Source organism: Piliocolobus tephrosceles, chromosome 18 (assembly GCF_002776525.5).
Source record: "Piliocolobus tephrosceles isolate RC106 chromosome 18, ASM277652v3, whole genome shotgun sequence".
Classification (NCBI taxonomy): Eukaryota; Metazoa; Chordata; class Mammalia; order Primates; family Cercopithecidae; genus Piliocolobus; species Piliocolobus tephrosceles.
Genome location: NC_045451.1, coordinates 73,074,166 through 73,093,919, shown reverse-complemented (window position 1 = coordinate 73,093,919; position 19,754 = coordinate 73,074,166). Strand labels below are relative to the sequence as shown.

The window sequence follows — 19,754 nt, the reverse complement described above, 5'->3', positions numbered from 1 at the left end:
CCCATCCTGCCCCGCCCCACCCCTCGGTCCCTCAAGCCTCGCCCCGCCCCCTGGCCCGTCAAGCCCCGCCTACCCCTCGGGCCGTCACGCCTCGCCCCACCCTCCCGCCCCCTCAAGCCCCGCGCTGTCCTCGGCCCGGCGTGGCCTGCGAGACTGGTGCGGGTGCCTCCGGGCTCTGACCGTTCCGCGGCGGAGGTTGCTCTGCAAAAGGGGAGTTACCTGTGATGAGAAGTAGTAAGAGCTTATTGGTATACTGTGCAAATGAAGAAAGATGAAGAAGTGAAGACTGCTCTCACGGTCCTCGTCCATGAATCATTTAAGTCGACGTTTGGATGCGTTTCCCCCCAGACACGTGCGCGGCGCGCGGAGCAGGTGAAGGCGAACCGTGGGTGTGGTCAGGGGCCGCGCTCCGCAGGGAAGGCTGAAGAGCTGGGAGGGCCGGGGAGACGCCTGAGGGGATGACAAGCAGTCCAGGCTCGGCAGCCGTAGAGCGAAGGCTGGACGGGGAGGAAAGTATCGGAAGTAGTAGTTTAAATGTGTCAACATTTTACCGGCAGACCAAGCTTGGGGGTTCTAGGAGCCACCACGGGGTAGAGAAATAGAAAGAATTACAAGAGTCCGCCTGTAGAAACGTGTCATCCCGGGGGAAGGAAGCGGCCGGGGGAAGTGGCTGCCTGCTCGCCGGGAGCCGGAGTCCTCCGGGGAAAGAAGTGAGGGGGACCAGACCCCCTGGGAGGACGCCTGGCTCAGATCACGGATTCTGCCAAAACGGGAAAGTGGAGGAGCCTCTTCCGAGACGCCAAGGTCTCAGCGGGTTTGCTTATCAGGAAAAGGCATTCTAGAGGGGGTAGTGGTAAAGTTTAGGATGGAGACGGTGGAAGCTTGCGTCAGGGGAGCAAAAGTACAGGGAAAAAAAAAAAACTAAAAATGAGGCTGTAGAAAATCCCTTTGGATTTTGGCCGGGAATGACAAGAATGTGAGGTATGGTAAGATTAGCAGGCTGGAAAGGTTTTTAAATGATTGGTCCCAGCTGTCCCCTGACGGATTGCACAGAAACCTGCCAAGAGAAGTGGCGAAATGACCTTTTTCAACCGTAAATAAGATTGTATTGCTACTTTAAGAGGTGGACCCCACCTCTTATGATAACTGATAACAACTATAACTTTTTTGAAGGTCAAAGACACTCATATCCAAAGAAAGTGCTCACTATAAAAGTCCGATCAAAATATATTGATTATAAAAATACCAAAAGTTTAAAAATTATTTTAATTCAATTTAAATAAAGACAGTAAACAGATCAGTGGTTGCCAGAGATTATCAGAGTGGAAGTGAAGTGTTGAATTAGGTGGAACAGTGGATTTTTTAAAATAGACTTTAGTTTTTAGAATACTTTCAGGTTCACAGCAAAATTGAGCAGAAAATAGTTCCCGTATGTACCCATACTCCCACACATGCACAGAATCCTCCACTGTCAACGTCCCATACCAAAGTGGTACCTTTGTTATGATCAGTGAACCTACATTGACACGTCATTATCACCCAAAGTTCAGGCCTGGTGGCTAAGTTACCCTGTAATCCAGCACTTTGGGAGGCCGAGGCAGACAGATTATTTGAGCTCTGGAGTTCAAGACCAGCCTGGGCAACGTGGCGAGACCACCGTCTCTACTAAAAATACAAAATACAAATACAAAAAAAAAATGTCCCCAGGAGTGGTGGTGGAGCTGAGATTGTGCCACAGCACTCTATCCTGGGCAACATTATGTCAAAAAAAAAAGGGGGGGGAGACATTATCTCAAAACATTCTTGGTGTTTCATTCTATGGGTTTTGGCAAATATATAATGACATGGATCCACCGTTACAGTATCACGCGGAATAGTTTGACTGCCCTGAAAATCCTTAGTGCTCCTGTTCATCCGTTTCTTCTGAGAACACCTGGCAACCGCTGGTCTTTCCACTGCATGGTTTTGACTTTTCTAGAATGGCATATAATGGGAATCTGGGAGTGGCTAGCCTTTTCAGATTGCCTTCCTTTATAGTAATGTGCATTTACGCTTTCTCCATGTCTTGTCTTGATAGTTCATTTCTTTTTAGTGCTGAATAATATTCCATTGTCAGGCTGTAACAATGTTTATTCATTCACCAACTAACAGGCATCCTGGTTGTTTCTGTGTTTAGGCAATTATCAGTGAAGCTCCTACAAACATCTGTGTACAGGTTTTTGTGTGGACATGTTTGCAACACCTTTGGATAGATACCAAGAAGCATGATTGCTGGATCATATAGTAAGAGTAAGTTTAGTTTTGTTTTTGGGGGTTTTGTTTTGTTTTTTGAGACAGGGTCTCACTCTGTCATGGCAGACAATCATGGCTCACTGCAGCTTTAAATTCCCTGGGTTCAGATGATCCTCTCACCTCAGCCTCCCAAGTAGCTGGGACTACAGGCACAGTGCCACTACACCCAGCTAATTTTTCTATTTTTTGTAAAGATGGGGTTTCACCATGTTGACCAGGCTCGTCTCAAACTCCTGGGCTCAAGCAGTCCTCCTGCCTTGGCCTCCCAAAGTGCCTGGAGTACAGGCATGAGCCACTGTGCCTGGCCTGGGTTTACAAGAAAGTTACAAACTATCTTCCAAAGTGGTTGTGTCAGCTGGGCCTGGTGGCTAAGTTACCCTGTAATCCAGCACTTTGGGAGGCCAAGGCAGACAGATTATCTGAGCTCTGGAGTTCAAGACCAGCCTGGGCAACGTGGCAAGAACCCTGTCTCTACTAAAAATACAAAATAAAAATACAAAAAAATAGCCCCAGGAGTGGTGGTGGAGCCAAGATTGTGCCACAGCACTCCATCCTGGGCAACATTATCTCAAAAAAAAAAAAAAAAAAAAAAAAAAATGGCAGACATTATCTCAAAAAAAAGAAAAAGAATTTAACACGGGAAACTGGTTACAAATATATCCGAGGGGTTAATTAAGAGCAAAAAGGGAACATGTGAGATTACCCAGAGACTAGTAACTACGGGAAACTCTGGGCTGGAAGTGTGAAAGGGAAAATAGTTTTACCCAGAGCTACCACCATTGCCTCTCTGAGGCTGCTCAGTTTGGCACCTTTACCACCAACAGGCAGAAAGCCAGGAGCCAGTACTCCAGCTTACACTGCAGGCATCCAACAGAGCAACAGCCATGGAGCCCACAAACTGAACAGCTGAGGTTCCTGAAACCTCTGCTGCTACTGCTGGGGCTAGGGCTGAGTGCTGCTGCTACTGCTGCTGTTCAGATCACCTCTGAGCAGGAAGCCAGGCTCACCAATTGCCACCACTACTCAGCTGTGTGAGCTGCCTCCACAAATTGGATAAAAGGTCTTCTTCCTCCTACATCTGAATCCCCTGTGTCTCTCAATGGCAGAACCCAACTCGAAATAAAGAGCTGATAAGAGTCTGGGAAAGCAAGTTTGGAGGTTTCCAGTCCGTATTCTGGAAAGAATACGATCTACGATGAAGGCTGGGCATGACAGCTCACACCTGTAATCCCAACATTTTGGGAGGCTGAGGCAGGCAGATCACTTAAGGTCAGGAGTTTGAGACCAGCCTGGCCAAGTTGGTGAAATCCTGTTTCTACTAAAAATACAAAAATTAGCTGGGTGTGGTGGTGAGCGCCTGTAATCTCAGCTACTTGAGAGACTGAGGCAGGAGAATTGCTGGAACCCTGGAGGCGGAGGTTGCAGTGAACTGAGATTGTGCCACTGCCCTCCAGCCTGAGCCACAGAGTGAGACTCCATCTCAAAAATATAAATAAATAAATAAATAAATAACCTACAATTAGTTAAGAAGCTTTCACATTTTTTTCCTGCTCTGGGCCAGTTTACATAGCATAGGAACTGAAAGATTCCTATGAAGATTTTGTAGAAGATTCCGTGAAGATTTTGTAGATGACGTTCACAAAATTTTATCAGCCTGATGCCTTTGGTGATGATAAGTATAGTTAATTTTAACTACCTTTTAAAATTATTTTATTCATGGCCTCTTCAGATTTTTTACCTTTTGTCAAGACAATTTTGATCATTTATATCTTCCTTTAAAAAATCAGCCATTTTGTTCTGGGCATGATGGCTCATGCCTGTAATCCCAGCACTTTGTGAGGCCGAAGTAGAAGGATTGCTTGAGCTCAGGAGTTCAAAGCCAGCCTGGGCAACATAGCGAGACCTCATCTCTACAAAAAAAAAAAAAAATTAGCCACGTGTGGTGACGCACGCCTGTATTTCAGCTACTCAAGAGGCTGAGGCAGGAAGAGGATCACATGAGCCCAGGAGACAGAGGTTACAGTGAGCTGAAATTGTGCTACTGTACTCCAGCCTGGGCGACAGAGTGAGACACTGTCTCAAATAAATAAATAATCAGTCATTTCACCAAAATATTTAACTTATTAATATAGAGTTATATATGTTAATTTCTTGCCATCTGTAAAGTCTCCGTATCTGATGTAAGGCTTTTCTTCTTGTTTCCATTGCTTTTTGTCTTACTATCTTTTTTCTTAACATTTTGCTTTTCAATGGAGTATAATATAGATTCCAAAATGTACATATATCATAAATGTACAGCTCACTGGATTTTCACAGACTAAACACATTCATGCAGCCATCATCACCTCGAAAAAGGGAGCATGACTCACACCCTTAAAGCTCTCCTGTGGTCCCTTCTGGTCTTTACACCCCTCCCCAAGCAGTAACTACTGACTTCCTTCCTAACAACGTAGATTGGTGTGATGATTAATTTTATGTGTCACCATGGTTAGGCTATGAAGCCCGGTTCTTTGGTCAAACACTAGTCCAGATGTTGCTATAAAGGTATTTTGTAGATGTGATTAATATCTGCAATCAGTTGTGTTCCGTGAAAGGGTCATATTAATATATACAAAGCGACCCCCAACTGCTGAAGGAGCTGAGAAACCAAAGAAAGAGGCAGACAAATCCAGTTTGTCAGTTTTGGGCGATTTATTACAGCATTATATTTTGGGGAATTTATTAGGGGATTATATTTATTGACTTATATGGGGAACTTACAGAGAGAAGTCTTGGGTCTTGCGGTCTTGGGTGGCTGCAAGACAGATAGATCTCCACTCCACAACCCCCCAGACACACAGCTTATATCTTGGGAAAAAAGCATACGTGCTCTGGAAGGAAGGGGTAGGTGGCTATGGTGTCAGCCTGTGATTTCTGCAACAGCAAAGGTTGTTTTGGAGGCAACTTACAATAAGTAGGTGTTCCTACACAAAGAGTAATAGATCAACTAGACATTTTGGAAGCATTCCCAAACTCAGGGTTAGTGGGAACTTACATGGTAGATTGGCATTTTAAATCGGCTAGGGGCGGTGACGCACGCCTATAATCTCAACACTTTGGGAGGCTGAGGCAGGCAGATCACCTGAGGTCAGGAGTTAAAGACCAGACTGGCCAACAGGGTGGAACCCCGTCTCTACTAAAAATTAAAAAATTAGCCAGGCGCGGTGGCGGCTGCCTGTAATCTCAGTTACTCAGGAGGCTGAGCCACAATAATCACTTGAACTGGGGGGGCGGAGCTTGCAGTGAGCTGAGATCACACTACTGCACTCCAGTCTGGGTGACAGAGCAAGACTCCGTCTCAAAAAAATAAAAAATAAAAAATGAAAAAGTCACTCGTCCCTACAAGTAGCCTTTAAGTAAAGGAGATTAACCTTGATAAGGCAGCTGGGCCTCATCTGTCCAATTGAAGGCCTTAAGATAAAACACTCAGATTTCCTATAGAAAGAAAGAATTCTACCTCAAGTCTGTAACACAGAAATCCTTCCCGAGTCCCTAACCTACCCTACAGATTAGAGACTCAAGACTGGAACATCATTTCCTAGCCCATACCCAGCCCACCAGTTTGTCCTAAGAATTTTAGACTTAACAGCCTGCACAATCACATGAGCCAGTTGCTTAAAATAAAACACTTTTGTATTCTTAGAAATAAGACAGAAAGATGTAAATATTGCCTTGTTTCTCTGGAGAACCCTGACTGATACAGATTTTAATCTGAGAGTGGTTCTAGAAGAATAGAATCTTTTTTTTTTTTTTGAGACGGAGTCTCGCTCTGTCGCCCAGGCTGGAGCGCAGTGGCCGGATCCCAGCTCACTGTAAGCTCCTCCTCCCGGGTTCCCGCCATTCTCCTGCCTCAGCCTCCTGAGTAGCTGGGACTACAGGCGCCCGCCACCACACCCAGCTAATTTTCTTGTATTTTTAGTAGAGACGGGATTTCACTGGGTTAGCCAGGATGGTCTCAATCTCCTGACCTCGTGATCCACCCTCTGGGATTATAGGCGTGAGCCACTGCGCCCAGCCTAGAAGAACAGAATCTTAAGGATGAGTTTTCGGAGTTCGTTCTGTGGTTTCTGGAATTGGTTCTCTAATCTGGTTGGATTTTGTTTGTTTGTTATTTGTTTGTTTGTTGTTTGCTTGATAGGGAGTCTTGCTCTGTCGCCTAGGCTGGAGTGCAATGGCACAATCTCGGCTCACTGCAACCTCCACCTCCTGGGTTCAGGCGATTCTCCTGCCTCAGCCTCCTGAGTAGCTGGGATTACAGGCAAGCACCACCACGCCCGGCTAATTTTTGCATTTTTGGTAGAGACCAGTTTCACCATGCTGGCCAGGCTGGTCTTGAACACCTGACCTTGTGATCCGCCCACCTCGGCCTCCCAAAGTGCCAGGATTACGGGTGTGAGCCACTGCACCTGGCCCAGAAATTTACTTTTTCACAGTTCCAGAGGCTACAAGTCCCAGAAGGAGGTGCTGGCAGATTTGATTTCTATTGAGGACTCTCTTCTTGGCTTGTAGACAGCAACCTTTTCACTGCGTCCTCACACGGCCTTTGTTCTATGCTTGTGCGTAGAGCGAAATCTCTGTTGTCTCTTCCTTTTCTTATAAGGTCAGCAGTTCTATTAGATAAGGGCCCCACTCTTATGATCTAATTTAATTTTAACTACCTCCCTAAATGCCCTCTCCCCAAACATAGATGAGGGGTTAGGACATCAACATCAGAACGTGGAAGAATACAATTCAGTCCATGACAACTGTCTTATGTCAGGAGTAGATTAAACTCTCCATTCTTATCATAATATAGTCTTCAGGGATTTTGATTGCCTTTCTTTTCCACAAGACATCACACCAGTTTAGTACATTGAAGACATGCAGATTGGGCCTGATGAGCAAGATGTAGCAACTGCTCTAGACTTATTAGTAAGAAATGTGCATGTAGGCCAGGCGCGGTGGCTCAAGCCTGTAATCCCAGCACTTTGGGAGGCCGAGACGGGCAGATCACGAGGTCAGGAGATCGAGACCATCCTGGCTAACATGGTGAAACCCCGTCTCTACTAAAAAATACAAAAAACTAGCCGGGTGAGGTGGCGGGCGCCTGTAGTCCCAGCTACTCGGGAGGCTGAGGCAGGAGAATGGCGTAAACCCGGGAGGCGGAGCTTGCAGTGAGCTGAGCTGAGATCCGGGCACTGCACTCCAGCCTGGGCGACAGAGTGAGACTCCGTCTCAAAAAAAAAAAAAAGAAATGTGCATGTCAGAGAATGGGAAATGAATCCAACCAAAATGCAGGGGCCTTCTCCATCAGTGAAATTTCCAGGGATCCAGTGGTGTAGGGCATGTCAAGATATTCCTCACAAAATGAAAGACAAGTTGTTACATTTGGCTCCTCCCGTAACCAAAAAAGAGGTACAATGCCCTTTTGGATTTTGGAGGCAAGACATTTCCTCATTTGGGTGTGCCACTCCAGCTCATCCACCAAGTGGCCCAAAAGCTGCTAATTCTGAGTGGGACCCTTGGCTTCCAGTCCTGCTACACAATCTTATCTGTTCCAGCCCCATCTATGGCCTCATACAGCGTTTCCTACAGTCAGTTGACTGAGGAAGACAAGACGAGGTATACCAGGCATGTAGATGGTTCCGCATGGTATGCAGGCACCCCAATATGGACAACTGCAGCACAATAGTCCCTTTCTAGGACATCCCCGAGAAACAGTGGTGAAGAGAATTCCTCCCATCAGGAGCAATCCCCAACTTCAGGCAATGAATCGAGTGGTGTTTGTTTGGAAGGAGACATGGCAAGAGGTTTAATTGTATATTAATTTATGAGATTTTCCTTGATGGTTAGGGACTTGGAGCATTATTGGAAATTGGTGACAAGGAAATTTAATGTCTGTCTCTCTCCGAAGGAGCCAAAAATGGAAGATATTTGTGTTCCATATGAATGCCCACCCAAGGGTGACATCTGCAGAGAAGAATTTTAATAATAGGATAGAAAAACATGTTCTGTGGATGCCAGGCAGTCTCTTTCTGTAGCCATCCTCATTGTGCCCAGTGAGTTCATGAACAAAGCAGCCATGGTGTCAGGGATGGAGGTTACACTTGGGTTCAGCAACATGGACATCCACCCACTAAGGCCAACCTGGCTACACCCACCACTGGGTGCCCAATCTGTCAGCGGGAGAGACCGACATTGAGGCTTCAGGATGGCACCATTCCCCAGGACAATCAGCCAGCTACAGGTGGCATGGTGGTTACGTTGGACTCCTTCCATCATGGTAGGTCGGTATTTTGTCCTCCCTGGAGTGGACACTTAGTCTGAATATGGATTTGCTTTCCCTGTACACAATACCTCGGCCAAAACTTATCCATGAATCCACAGAATGCCGTATTCACCACTGTGGTAGATTCCACAAAGCATTGCTTCTATCCTATTCAGCCTGTTCTATTCTACTCACTGTTCTCTTCTGCCTACTGCTTCAGGATGGTGGGGAACATGGTAAGACCAGCGACTTCCATGAGCCTGTGCCCATCGCTGCACTTTTTTTTTGCTGTGAAGTGAGTGCCTTGATCAGAACAGTGAAATGGCCTTTTGAAGACTCAGATACAGTGTCAGGTAGGTAATAACGCTTTGCAGGGCTGGGGCAATATTCTCCGGGAGGTTGTGTATGCTTCAAATTAGCACCCAAGGGGCTGGGCATGGTGGGTCACACCTGTAATCCCAGCACTTTGAGAGGCTGAGGTTGGGGGACCACTTGAGCTAAGGAGTTTGAAACCAGCTTAAGACACATAGCAAGACCCTGTCTCTAAAAAAAAAAAAAGTTTTAAAAAAATTAGCTGGGCGTGGTGGCATGCACCTGTACTCCCAGCTACTCAGTAAGCTGAGATAGGAGGGTCACTTGAGCCCGGAAGGCCAAGGCTGCAGTGAGCCTTGATCATGCCACTGCACTCCAGCTTGGGTGACAGAGCAAGACCCTGTTTCAAAATAAATAAATATAAGTTAGCATCCAATTTTGGGTGCTGCTTCGCCAATAGCCATGATACACAAGTCCAGGAATCTAGGGATGGAAATGGAAGTGGCACCATTCGCTGTTACCCCTATGCTGACCCACTAGCAAAGTGTTTTCTTCCTGTCCTATGACCTAATGCTCTCCTGATCTAAAAGTCTTAGTTCCGAAAGGAAGAGTGCTTCCACTAGGGAAACAAAAGTGATTCCACTGAACTCTCAGTTAAGATGCCACCCAGCCACTTTGGGCTCCTCATGCTTCTGAATCAACAGGCTAAGAGGGGAGCTGCTGTGTTTTCTCGGATGATTAGTGCTGGCTACCGGGGGAAAACTGGGCTGCTGCTCCCCCACGGAGGTAAGTAAGAGTGCATCTGGAGTACAGGCAATCTCAATATTACTCTTCACTGTGATTAAGGTCAATGGAAAACTATAACAACCTAATTCAGGCCATGCTACTCCATGGTCCCAACTCTTCAGAAGGGAAGGTTTGGGTCACCCCACCAGGTGACAAACCATGACCAGCTGAGGTGCTTGCTGAGGATAAAGGGAATCTGGGATGGGTAGTGGAAGCAGGTAGTTATAAATACCAGCTACAACCACATGGCCAGTTACAAAAATGCTGACTGTAATTGTTATGAGTATTTCTTCCTTATTTGGTTACAAATGTGTTGTGTGTGTCTGTGTGTGTGTGTGTGTTTAGAAAATATCTTTGTCTTCTTCTCTCTCTTATTCCCTTATATAACATAAGATATATCTTAGTATTTCAGTTATGGGATACCAAAGAGAAGAGTAAACATGACCCGAGAACCCTACGTCCTCTTCTGGGGAAGGGTTAGTGTGTCTCTGGTTTTACCCAGGTTAGTTGAATCAGATGAGGTGCAAGCATGATTTTGCTGTTATTTGGAGATTAAGTATAGTTTAAGGAGATACATAGAGGTGCCAAGTTGACGAAGACTTGACTGCAGTAGTTAATTTTATTTATTTATTTATTTACTTATTTATTTATCTATCTATTTATTTATTTATTATTTTGAGACAGGGTCTCACTCTGTTGCCAGGCTGGAGTGCAGTGGCATAATCTTGGCTCACTGCAACCTCTATCTCCCGGGTTCAAGTGATTCTCCTGCCTCAGCCTCCTAAGTAGCTGGGACTAAGGTCACGCCACCACGCCTGGCTAATATTTGTATTTTTAGTAGAGACGGGGTTTCACTGTGTTAGCCAGGATGGTCTTGATCTCTTGACCTCATGATCCACCCACCTCGGCCTCCCAAAGTGCTGGGATTACAGGCGTGAGCCACCACGCCCAGCCTGCAGCAGTTACTTTTATGCACCACTGTGGTTAAGCTATGGTGCCCAGTTGTTTGCTCAAACACTAGTTCTAGAAGTTGCTGTGAAGACATTTTGTAGGTAAGACTAATATCTATGATCCATTGACTTTAAGGAGATTACCCTCAATAATGAGAGTAGGCCTCACCCATTCAGTCGAAGGACTTGAGAGCAAAGACTGAGGTTTCCCAGGGAAAAAGAAGGAATTCTGCCTTAAGACTGTAACACAGAAATCCTGCCAGACTTTCTGCTTTGCTGGCCTCCCCTACAGATTATAGACCAGCCAGGCCCCACAATCACATGAGCCAATTCCCTTAAATAAATTCCTTTAAAATATATCCATGTATCTCCTATTAGTTCTCTGTGAAAACCTGACTCGTACAGTTAGTTTCACTTGTGTTGTGACATTTCACTTGTTTTGTATGAAATTACCTATGCATGAAATGACACAATCTACACTTTTCCTACCCAGCTCCTTTTGTTCTGCATGACATTTGTGAGCCTCATCCCTACTTTCCTCAGGTTCATCTGTGAACTGTGCGTGCGCGGTGGGGTGAGACCCACCGTCTGCATGTGTAGAGTGCCTGTGAGACAGGAGCCAGCAGGTGGCACTGTGACATCTCATATGGAACTTGGAAAAGTCCTGTAACTGCAAATTCCTAGGTGTTAGCCACAGCTGAATTTTTCAGTGGTCTGTCACAGGGCAGATAGCTTGTCGTCAAACTAGAAATAAAATCTTTACATTTCTAAATTTGATGTTAATTGAGTCGATAAAATTTGGCCGGCCGCGGTGGCTCACGCTTGTAATCCCAGCACTTTGGGAGTCCGAGGCAGGCAGATGACTTGAGGTCAGGAGTTCGAGACTAGCCTGGCCAACGTGGCGAGACCCCATCTCTACTAAAAATACAAAAATTAGCTGGATGTGGTGGTGGGTGCCTTTAATCCCAACTATTCGAGAGGCAGAGGCAGGAGAATTGCTTGAGCCCGGCAAGTGGTGGCTGCAGTAAGCCAAGATCATGCCACTGCGCTCCAGCCTGGGCGACAGAGTGAGACTCTCTCTCAATAATAATGATAATAATAATAATAATAGTAATAATAATAAAAATTGAAGTGCTGAGGACACAGAAGGCCTTCACAGAAGTAAACTGTGGCAGGGGGAAAGGAGAGGGCTGATGTGCCCGGAGCCCAGCACTAGGGCGTGTCAACGCCCTGGAGGGGTCTGGGACTTTCCTTGCCCGCTAATGCGTTGGGCTGTCACAGACTTGTGGATATGATACTGGCAGGAGCTGTGGTTTTTTTTTTTTTATTTTATTTTATAGACGGGGTCTCACTCTGTCCCCCAGACTGGAGTACAGCGATGCAATCATTGCTCACTGCAGCCTCAAGTTCCTGGGCTCAAGCGATCCTCCTGCCTCAGTACCGCCAACATGCTGGGACTACAGGCATGAACCTGTGCCCAGCTAGAAGCCGTGTTAGTATTTACAACAATCACTATAGCCATAGTACCCACATTTCCTTGCCCTGTCTGAGTCCCAGCATGTGGGGCCGGATGACGCCTGCACAGGCAGTGGCTTGCAATTCAGGACAGCCTCTGAGCTTGGGGGCCCTGAATGTCTGACAGTGGGCAGTAAGCCTGCCAACCCATTTGCTCTGGAAAGAGCTGCTGTTTCTATCTTCCAAGCAACTTCCCTTTGTCGTAAGCAGTGCAAGCAAACTGCCCATTGCTTTGGAGAAAGACACTGTTGTTTGTCTTTCAAGGCTGTTCATTTCACCATCGTTGAAAAGGTAACCCAGAACAAAGGGAAGGCAGACATGCAAAGACTACAAGACGTGCGAAAATGTGAGACACCCAGGGAGCCTCGTCTGGCAAGAGGAGTATAGAGGATGAGGAGGGTCCTCTTCCCCGGGAGGTGTGGTGGGGGAGAAAAGTGTGCGGCTAGAATGGAGAAGGTGGCTGCAGAATGGCACCTCGAGGCTTTCTGAGGAGTCCCATCAGTCCTCTGCACCAGGGGGCTGCCATCTGCACAGTAACGGCTGCCTGGGGCCCATGGCCTTGAGTGGCGTTCCCCTCGGGAACTTTTGGACAGCGGCGTTCTTGTCTCCCCATAGCGAACACTGGAGACAATGTCCTGCAGACACATCCTTCGCTCCTCACTCCGGTGCTCTGGAGGGGAGAGCCCTCTACACCAGAAGAAGCCCCGAGTGCATGTTTTCCTTTCCGATTGAGGTCCAAGGTGAGAGAAGGCTCTTGCAGAGGCAGTAGCAGTGCTGAGAAGGGCAGAGCCAGGTGGCAGGAGCCCAGGAGAGCCATCTTTCTATCTTAGGTCAACAGTCCTTCTGTTGAGGGAAACCCTTGCTATTCTAGCCACTCTCTAGTGTACAAGCAGCAGCAGCTGGGGCAGGGATGAAGGGCTCGATCTCTTTCTTGTGAAGGAGTCAGAGCATTTTGGATTGCCTTGCCAAGAAGAGTGTATGCTGCAGGCCTGGGACGCCTACAGTCGCCGGGAATAAGGGAAGGGTAGGTCTTCCTTGATGACTTCCCTGGGATCTTTTCTTCCCACTGGAATTTGTATTATGTATTGGAAGGACACAATTGGAGTAAAATTACAGAATTACAGACTTTCACTGGAGGAAAGGACCTCAGAGATGGCCTAGTCCGGTAGTTTCTTAGCTGAGATCCTGGGACTACTCAGGCCTTCCTGGATGGGTTTCAGGGATCCAACCTTCTCTAGTGTGACACATTTGACTTTGCAGAAGTTTGTCAGGTGACTGGGATCAAACCATTCCTAGGTGACGGGTAAGTCACAGAACAGATGGGTCTCTGGGGTTTGGGCAGGAAGAGGTCAGTGTAGCCAGGCACAGTCAGACGTGGCTGGCATCAGGAAGCAGGCCTTGGGCCAGAGAAGTTCTCAGGCTGTTGTGCATCGTGGTGGCGATGCCAGCCACCTTGGTGTCCAGCAGCTTCAGCATCCTCCACTGTAAACTGCAGGAAGGAAACTTCATGGTGCTTTATGTCAAGAATTTCGTGTTTAAGCAACACAATAAAAAATGGCTGGGTGTCCCTATTTAGATGGACTTTTTTGGGGTATGAGATTCATTTTGTGAGTCCTGGGGGAGAACACTGCCTAGACAAGGCGGGACCCCAGATGCCAGACTGACTGGAGGCTCCGGACTTCATCCTGTAAGCAGAGGAGAGCAGTTGGCAGTCCATAAGCAGGGAAACTGGCAACCACTGCAAGAACTGCAGGAATTGCCTGTGGAAGACGCTGGAAGAATGAGAGAGTGGGGACGGAAGCACAGGGTCTTCGCAAGCATTCTTTGCCCAGCATACAGTAAGTTCTTAAAAATGTTCGGGGAGAGAGGGAGGAAGACAGAATCTCCATGATCAGTGCTACCAACAGGCTTGTAAGAAACAGCTGGGATCCACTTCAGTCCTTCTGTAAAGGGAGAAATAGGAGTGCGTGCCGCCACCAGTACTCCTCACTGCTATTGTAACTAACGTTTGCACTTCCTCTTCCCCTTGTCACAAAAGGCACTTACTGTTCCCAAGTTCTTATGTTGTAATGGGGCTTGTTGTCCTGGGACCTGAGAAAGAAAATTGAGTTCTCGGTTAATGCGACCACTACCCCAGGGCCCGTTTATTTGGGACAGCTGATGTGTAATGCTATAGTCTAGGGAGATATGGAAATTTTTTTGTAGGTCACTTTTAAGAAATTGTTTGAGATGGCTCTAGAAACTTTCTGAGCCGTTTGGGTTCCAATATTCTAGGTAGAGATTTCGTCCTCGCTCCGACATCTCAACAAAGTTCATTTTGAACAGCACAGTGTGGTGGCTGAATAACGGCCCCCCAAGTATGTCCCACTCCCCAGGACCTGTGAATAGGTTCCTTTACATGGTAAAGGACCTTTGCAGATGTGAGAAAGTTAAGAGCCTTGAGCTGGGGAGATGGTCCTGGCTTATCTGGGCGGGCCCCGTGTGACGGAACAGTCCTTGTAAGGGGGTCGCAGGAGGGTCAGTGTCGGAGGAGGTGTTGTGATTAGAGTGATGCGGCCATGTCTTGCAGTGAGACGCCGGCTTCCCTTTGTTCTGGGTTACCTTTTCAAGAATGTTGGTGAAATGAACAGCCGTGGAAGATAAACAACAGTGTCTTTCTCCAGAGCAAAAGGCGGTTTGCTCTCACTCTTTACAACAAAGCGCAATTGCTTGAAAGACAGGGTAGCTCTTTCCAGAGCAAATAGACAGCCCTGAAAGCTGGAAGGGGCAGGGCAGGTGGTATGGTCTGAATGTTTGTGTCTCCCCAAATTCATGTGTTTCCTTCTAACCCCCAAGGTGATGATATTGGGAGGTGGGGTCTTGGGGAGGTGATTAGGTCGCGATGGTGGACCCTCATGATTGAAACTGGCATCCTTGTGAAAGAGGTCCATCAAAAGAGCTAGCTTGCCCTTCCAGTGAGAAGGTGAACCCTCACCAGACACCAAATCCATCTTGATCTTGCATTTCCCAGCCTCCATACTACGAGGAATACATTCCTGTTGCTTAGAAGTCACCCAATTTGTGGTATTTTGTTGTAGTAGCCCAGACAGACCAAAGCAGAATGGATATTCTCCAGGGCCTCCTTAAGACAAATGTTAAACTTCTGATCTTTAAAACCGTAAGAACAAATTTGAGTTGTTTTAAGCGAAGTGTGTGGCCACCTGTTACACAGCAAGCACTGGATTCTCACGGGGGATGCTCTGTCAGCCTCCCCTCCCCCTGAGAACCACGCTGGCCTGGCCCGGTGGCCTTCAGCTTCACTTTCCCTTGGAATCCCACGGAAAACTTGAAGATCCTCTTGCCCAGGATCTGCCCCAGATTAACTGAATGAGAATCTCTGGGAGTAGGACCCAGCATCATCATCATCATTCCTTTTGTAAATAGAGAATAATCTACATGACACAGAAATATACATATATTAGATGTTTACTTCAAAGACACTTGACAGTCGTAGACACCCCTGTAACCACCATCCGAAACGAAACACAGAGTATCCCCATCACAACTGAAAGTTATGTCTGTAATGCCCCTTGCAATGAACTCCAACCCCAAGAGGCAACCACTTTCAGACTTCCATCACAATAGATGAGTTTTATCTCTTCTTAGACTTCATATCAATGGAATCACATGGCTTGTTTTTTTGGTAGTTCTGGCTTCTTTTGCTCAAAACAATGTTTTTGAGATTCACCCATGTGGCTGTATGTTCCTTTTTATTGCTGAGTAACGTTTGGTTACATGAATATATCATGATGTATTTATCCATTTTGATGGTGATTGATTTTTGAATTGTCTACAGTTTTGGGCTATTATGAATGAGGCTGAGGTTTCAAAGCAGGGCCACAGTCCTTGACACTCTCACCAGAAACGGTTTCTATAGCCCCTCCCACTGGAGCCAGGGGGGTTTGCGATTGCTTCAACTAATAGAGACTAGTAAAAGATTGAACTGTGTCCCTCAAAATTCACATGTCGAAGTCCTAATCCCTAGTGTGGCTGTATTTGCAGGTAGGACTTTTAGGGAGGCAATTACAATTAAATGCGGTTATAAGGGTGGGGCCCTGATTCAACAGGCCTGGCGTGTCCTCATAAGAAAAAGAGGAGACACCAGATCTCAGTCTGTCTCCCTCCCTGCACAGGTGCAGAGGGAAGGAACTGGGAGCACACAGCAAGAAAGTGGCCGTTCACAAGCTAGGATCTGACCCTGCTGGCACCTTGATCTTGGACTTCCGGCCTCCAAAACTGTGAGAAAAAAATAAGTATCCGTTGTTTAAGCCACCATCTGTGGCATTTTATTACGACAGCCCGAGTAGACTACTACAGACGCTATGTTGCTTCTGAGGCTATGTTTAAAAAGGCCATGCAAATAAACAGGCTGGGCAGCTTCCCAGAGCTGGGAGTTCTCTGGGAACACTGGCGTTAGGGCTGGGAGGCCACTGCAGACACTACAAACGGAAGTCCTGGTTGGCCCAGTCTTCAGCCGCCCAGCCCCACTGCTGGCGCGTGAGTGGGAGGGCCACTGGGGACAAGCTGTGCCCGACATTGGCAATCGTGGGGCAGATAAGAGCTCTCTGCTATGCCCCTTCTCAGTTCCTGACCACAGGCGGAATTGATGGGCATGAAAAATGCTGGCTGTATTTCACCAACGTAGGGGGATTTTTCTAGTCACACTGGATAAACTGGAACAATGGTGTATGAGCATTTTTGGAGGAGTCTCTTTTGGGAACCTATTCGTTTCTCTCCCCATTAAGTACGTAAGAAGGGATTTCTAGGTTGAAGATTAAAGTTGTTATAAATATTTGCTCTAGTTCTCCCACATGGCTGTCCTATTTTAAACTCCCCACAGCCATGTGCAAGAGCTTCCGTCACCCACGTCTTTGCCAACATTGGTGTGATCATCTTTTCGATGTTAACCCTCCCAGTGAGTGTGAAAGGACGTCTCATGGTCATTTTATTTTCAGTCCTTTGATTGCAAATGATGTTGAGCATCTTTTCATTTGCTTACTGGCTATTCGTATATTGTCTTTTGTGAAACATGTATTCAAGTCTTTTGCCCATTTTTAAACACTGTGTTGTTTCTCTTTTTTTAGTTCATTTGTGGGAATTCTGTATATATTCCATATACAATACATTTGTCAGATAAATGAGCTGTGAATATTTTTTCCCGGTCTCTGTGACGTTAGTAGTTTTCAAAGCTCCACAGATGACTCCGGCATGTAGCCAAGGTTGAGACCGTTGGCCTAGTGCTTTTTTCCTCCTTTTCCTGGAAGGACAAAACTGGGGTCCAGTATGGAGGTTGGGAATCAAATCGCCTGGCTTTGACTTGGCTCCAACACTTGCCTACCATGTGACCCTAGGCAAGTCACTTAAAATGACCTAAAATGACTTCTTACCTCCATTTTCTCACCTCTAAGATGGAGTTGAGAATCGGGCTCTGGAAAGACTGTTTTAATAATTAAGTGATCTTAAGCAGATGTCTCTGCTGCCACTACATGCACAGATTATGATATCTGCGGGACAGTATCAGGTTTCAACTTAAAATTTCTCATAGTTACGGAGAATATCTTCTATTTTAGGCAGAATTTTCAGATCACCAATATTTGCCATAGATAAAAGACTAGGAGTGTGGGGGTTATTATAACGCTTTAGATACATGCGGAAATTGTACAAAATAATATCTCCATGGGGTATTTATTTGTTTTTTAATGCCTTGTACTTCAAGTGAAAGAAAGGCGTGGAGGACAGAAACAGTGCAGGCAGCAAGGGCTGGCAGTAGCACGGAGTCTGGCATTGCAGATATCCTAAATGCAAAACTTCAAGGCTGAAATTGGCACGAGACGTGTCACATATTCAGCAATCCTAAATCAGTTCACTCTCATACTTGGATTATCTGAGAATCAAGGCTCATGTCTGCAAGCAACTGTCTAAGCCTGCGACAACAGAAAGCTTTAGGTAACATCAACCCAGGAATCGAATCCACACTAAACGTATGTGACCTTATCATCATAGTGCTTTAATCAGAGTGATGTACATTTATAGAATGCTTTCATATATTTATTTTAGGCTGATTTATAGCAACTGTGTAAGGAAATACTGGAAGAGATTATTAGGATCATCTCAATTTTGCAGATAAAGAAGCTGAGGCTCAGAGGTCACATGGTTAGTAAGGCTCAGAGCTGGCACAAGAAGCCAGATCTTCCAACTCCAAGTCCAGCACCTTTGCACACCACACCAGGGCTTCTCAAACTGCAGTTCACTTCTACAGCTCACCTGGGGGTCTTGTTAAAATGCAGATTCTCACACAATAGGTCTGGGATGGGGCCAAGTGCTTCTTTTTCTGATGAGCTTCAGGTAGTGCTGATACTGATCCATGGATCATGTTGTGAGTGGCCAGGCACTACACCACGCTCCATTTCAATCAATCAACTAGTCATATGCCTGGTTCTTCAATAGTTGTCATTATACACTGCTGACTGCAGAACAAAAATCACTTCCACGTTGCCTTTCAGCTAGGTATCACCTTCCAAGGGTGAGTCCCACTGACGAGCCCAACTGCAGCTTTGTTTTCCTTAGATGTGCTCCCCTTTTCCCAGGAATGTCTAGAGGAGACAAAGCCAAAGACTGCATCCAGGTGAACAAAGGTCCTTTCCCCAGGAAGCTTCCTACCCTAATGTTCTTCAAGGGAAGTGATTGGAGAAACGGTTGTGAGTCAGACTTTTCCTCACAAGAGTTCTGTCCTGGCAGAAAGAGAAATCATACAGAAAATGTCCTTGGCAGCTGGGTGCCCTGTCTCCCCTGTGCCTCCACAGCTCTGTCTACGCTACGTGGAGAAGGGCACCTTCAGCTCCTGAGTGCAACACAGAGATGGGAACAAACCAAGCCATTAGCACAAGAAGGGCCAGGACAGCTAAATTTAGCTAATTGAACGTCCAAGTTTTGGGAGAAAGATTATGGAGTCTGGGCTTCTTTCCCTTTGGCCCATCTTTAGAACGGGAGGATGCTCCTTCTTCAGTCCCCTGAGGTTTTCCTGCACCGAGCTCTTGCATACAACAAGAATAGCACTAGGCCATAGAGAATAATTTGCCAGGCAATTATTAAGTGTTTTCCGAAAGTGATGTTGCTTTGCAAAATGTTTTAAAATAAATTGGATGTGCATTTCCACTTAGAGATGAAGAGAAGCATATCACTTGGCTTCATTTAATAATGATTTAGATGATGGTAAGAAGAGCAAGTAAATTCAAATGAGATTATTGATTTTCATGATGATAAATTAGAATCCAACAAAAATAAATGACAGATATTTTTCTATGTGAATACGTTTTAATTCTTAGAAAGTTGCCTGAAAAATACATATTAGCCACTCCATGTGATGAACGGATATGCTGACATTGGTATTTATAAAGTCCTTGCAGAGCCCAGGTCTTCACAACGAATTACCACACAGTCATTTTTCTCAGTGACTCTGGAGTACAACGTAATGGATTCTTCTGCGCGGCGCCTGTTTCTGCCCGTTGGTGGCCGCCCTGCCTTATGATAGATGTTTTCCAGTCGACTTATAGAACTTGCTAATAATAACTCAA

General features: G+C 46.2%; 1 long non-coding RNA gene across 4 annotated transcripts; it reads left to right on the top strand.

Annotated features, from left to right (window-relative positions):
- The first annotated feature begins 107 nt into the window (after nt 1–107).
- Nucleotides 108–19,497, top strand: LOC111553589. Of its 4 annotated transcripts, none has more exons than XR_002734996.2 (4): nt 108–2,289; nt 8,225–8,593; nt 8,799–8,931; nt 16,314–19,497. It is a non-coding gene; the product is annotated as an uncharacterized LOC111553589 (long non-coding RNA). The 4 variants fall into 4 exon arrangements; XR_002734995.2 differs by adding an exon at nt 9,595–9,676 and having other exon boundaries at nt 8,225–8,931; XR_002734994.2 differs by lacking the exon at nt 8,225–8,593.
- Nucleotides 19,498–19,754: the final 257 nt, after the last annotated feature.